Below are 4,306 nucleotides of genomic sequence, written 5' to 3'. Positions count from 1 at the left end.
GCATTGAAATGCTCGACATATCCAATAAAGATGCACTTAATACCTTTCTCACCCAAAGTTTTCCTTTTGGGTCCAGGTAGTCTTACGACCGTCCGAAAACCCTAAACTCGAATACAATTCAAGTTGGTCTTTTCTTGAACCAAAGTTCATATGGGGTAATCATGTTCCTTCTATTGGGAACTCGATTTAATAAGCAATAAGTCGTTAACATGGCTTCACCCCAAAATCCTGAAGGGATTTGTAGGAAACTTTAAAACGATATTATCAAAGATAGCAATGGAAGCATAAAATAAACCTACTACGATTTTCACAAAAACTCCCATAAGGAACTCATGCATTAAAGAACTTAGAAAAACGAAAACACAACCATAGTGGGTTTTACATATACAACCTTTAAAGCTTGAACATTGATGTCGGGTAGAGAAAAAAATGAATCTTCCTCCAAAGTTGATCGCACCAAGCAACCTCCTTGCAACCCAAACTAGTGTGTTTTTGTCTCTATCTTAGAAATAAAAACCAAGTATGTATCTCCGCACTTTTTCTCCCAAGAACTCTTTCTCAAAAGTCTCTAACACTTGGAATTTTAGAGAGAAAACTTAGAAAGAGTTAGGATAGTATGAGAATATATATTACCTTCTTTTTGTTGAACCACCACACATGCATATATATGATAGATTCAAAAGGAAGAAAAGAAGAAAGAATGGGAGGCCATATCTCTGAACATACTTCTTACTAGGGGTGTTAAAAAAAACCATTGGACTGCTTAAACCGGCCGAACCAAGTCAAACCGGGCCGTTTTTGGCGGTTTGAGCGGTCTAGCGGTCCGGTCTGGTTTGGAAAATAGCAAAACCGGGTGGTCCAGTCTGGTCTGCGGTTTGGAACCTTTTTTGGGCGGTTTGGACCAAACCGATCGCCAAATATATATATATATATATATATACATATATATATATATATATATATTAATATTAGCAAGCCCAATTTTTTTAATTTATTGGCTATGACCCAAATATATCCCTAAGCCTAACATCTAACATAATCAAAATCGATGACTAAAACCATTCAACTATCGAACATATCGACACATTTGATATTGACGGTCTCCAAATTTTGAAATCTCTCAAGAACTCCATCAATCTATTGATCTTTCTAATCCATGGTTTGATTTCAGCGCACATCATCAAGACATCAACCAAGTGATTCAACCAACTTAGATTTGACTTCTATTTTGTTTGGTCAAGAACTCAAGACTCAAGAATTGAATCATTGAAGGTTGTGAAGTCATGGATTTTGTTACTCAATACTTGCAGTAGAGTTGTAATTTTGATAATTTGTTTGTTTTCTAATATGTTATATATTTATTTGTTCGTACTTTGGATTGCTTCGACTTTGTATTCAAGAGTTGCTTAATTATTACATTTATTTGTTTAGATATTTTGTTTTGTTAAAATAGATATTTAATCTAAAATTCTAAATTATATATGTTTTCCAAATTTAATATTTGGTCCATTAAAGGCTCAAACCGCCTAAACCGGTCAGACTAGACCGTTTTTTCGTGGTCTTGTTTGACCGGTCTGGGCACTTGATGTCAAACCGCTCGGTTTGAAAATTTTATAAATCACCATTACGGTTTGATTTGTGGTTTGAGGGGTTAAACCGTCCAAACTGGACCGCGAGCACCCCTACTTCTTACATCCCATACCATGTCCTTTTTTTAATATTTTAAATGTCCTTTGTATTGTACTTGGAAGCAACCAATACACTTAGAAATAAAATAATAAACAACCTAAAATCAACCATAGTTTTATTAGTTAGTTATTAATTATTTCATATAAATTTTATATCAAAATATAAAACTTATATAGTTAATGTCACACATAACAAATTAAGTGTACATTTAAAAGAATGAAAATAATATTATGTATCAAATACATATTAGACTCAAATACTAGTCAAAATATATACAACACGTATTTTATTATTATCAGAAATTATTACTTCGATTAAATAATAATTTGCATAGCAATTGTTTGGATTAAAAATAATCAAATCACATTCGATCGTACGATTGAGGTTAATTTGCTTGTATGTGTGTGACCATTTGGGATCGTGTATTATTAGCCGTATAGTCAAGTTTAGTATAATGGGCATATAGATCCAACAATCTCCCACTTGCACATCATACAACACATCACGATATAGATAGTGGTAAACGTCTTGCAACATGCCACTATCCCTAATGACATACAATAAACCTACCCTTATATGAAATGATCTCTAAACTCATGAGCTTCTTATCAATGTTACAGGTAATAATACTATTAACCCTTTGTTACCGACATCCCGTTGAAACATAAAACATGGATCGAATCATTCTGATATGGTGTTCAACTATTCTGTTACTCGATCGAGATTCAAAATGATAAAGCAAACATTGTTGAACAACTTAACTTAGTCTGAGCATGTCCATGCATTTTCATCACTTAAGAATCATCGAGGGGCCCAACGATGTCACTCTCACATCAAATGAAAGGAACAAATTCCATCTTGACTACATATGCTTTCAATGTATATCTTATCATGTCTAATATTGGCCTTTATAACTGCATGTTAAATCAGTGTTTGACCAAATTAAGATATGACATTTCTTACATGAAAAACCAATATGTATATCAGGTCTAGGGATAATTATCTCGTTTCTCAAAATTCACTTATGACATCGATCCAATAAGTAATCTCGAAAGCGGGTGTTATCCAATGTTTGTTTTCTAACAAACACATGCGAATTTTGGTTGCAACCATTGCCTACTTTCATCATCTATGAAGGTCAACCAACCAATTCCCATTAGTCTTAATTCATAATTATTCCCATAATTATAACCGACTATGGATTGCTTTGAATAAATGATTTATTCATGGATTTTTCACATGCTAATATAGAACACAACAATTGTTAATTAATCATAACTATGTCTCCACATATCATATTAAAATAATCAAGTGTTGCTTACATGTTCCAAAATATCCACGTACTAAAATACAATATTATATCCAATCACTTGCAAGTCGAAGCCCAATAGATCTAGCATGTCCGTCATGCTTAGACTGATGTAAAGGCTTCGTGAATGGATCTGCCCTATTCTGATCTATGTGAACTTTGAGAATACACACATCTCCTCTTTCTACAATTTCATGAATGTAGTGGAATCTCCGGAGGATATGCTTGGTTTTATGATGTGATCTAGGTTCTTTTGCTTGTGCAATGGCACATACGTTATCACAAAAGATCTCTATGGGGTCCTTAATGCTTGGAACCATTCTTAGATCAAAAATGAACTTCTTCATCCAAGCAGCTTCTTGTGATGCTTCCAAGGCAGCAATGTATTCAACTTCTATAGTAGATTGTGCAACTACATTCTGCTTGGAACTTTTCCAAGTTATCACTCCACTGTTCATAATGAAGACATAGCCAGATTGTGATCGAGAATCATCTAGGTCAGTTTGGAAACTAGCATTTGTGTAACACTTTACATCAAGATCTTCTTCCAGTCCTCCATAGATCAAAAAACATATATTTAATTCTTCGTAAGTCCTTCACCTGGATTTTGTGGGTACCTACTCATCATGCTCAAAGCATACGAGACATCGGTCCTATTGCACAACATGACGTACATGGTGGATCCAACTGTAGAAGTATATGAAACTCCATCCATGCGATGTATATCAGATTTTGTAACAGGGCATTAAGACTTGCTCAAAACCGTGCCATGTGACATTGGCAAGAAACCACGCTTGGGGTCTTGCATCTTAAACCTTTTCAAGACTTTGTTTATATATGCACTTTGGCTCAAGCAAATAAGCCACTTAGATATATCTCTATAGATATTTATCCCTAAGATGTAAGCAGCTTCTCCAAGGTCTTTCATTGAAAAACATTTCCTAAGCCAATGCTTTACGCCTTGCAAAGTTGGGACATCATTTCCATTGAGAAGTATACCATCTACATACAAGACCAAAAGTGCTATTGCACTCCCACTAGCTTTCTTGTAAACACATGGCTCATCTTCATTTTTAATAAAACCAAATTCTTTGATTTTCTTATCAAAATGAAGGTTCCAGCTTTGAGATGCTTGTTTTAATCCATAAATGGATCTTTTATGCTTACATTCTTTATTAGGATACGTAGTGTTAACAAAACCTTCAGGATGCATCATATAGACATCTTCACTTAAGTGTCCATTGAGGAAAGTCGTTTTGACATCCATTTTCCATATCTCATAGTCATAATATGATGTTATGGCAATCA

The sequence above is a fragment of the Cynara cardunculus genome, unplaced genomic scaffold, assembly GCF_001531365.2.
Source record: "Cynara cardunculus var. scolymus isolate 2C unplaced genomic scaffold, CcrdV1 Un_Scaffold_4143, whole genome shotgun sequence".
Taxonomy (NCBI): Eukaryota; Viridiplantae; Streptophyta; class Magnoliopsida; order Asterales; family Asteraceae; genus Cynara; species Cynara cardunculus.
Note: the sequence above shows the minus strand (reverse complement) of the source record.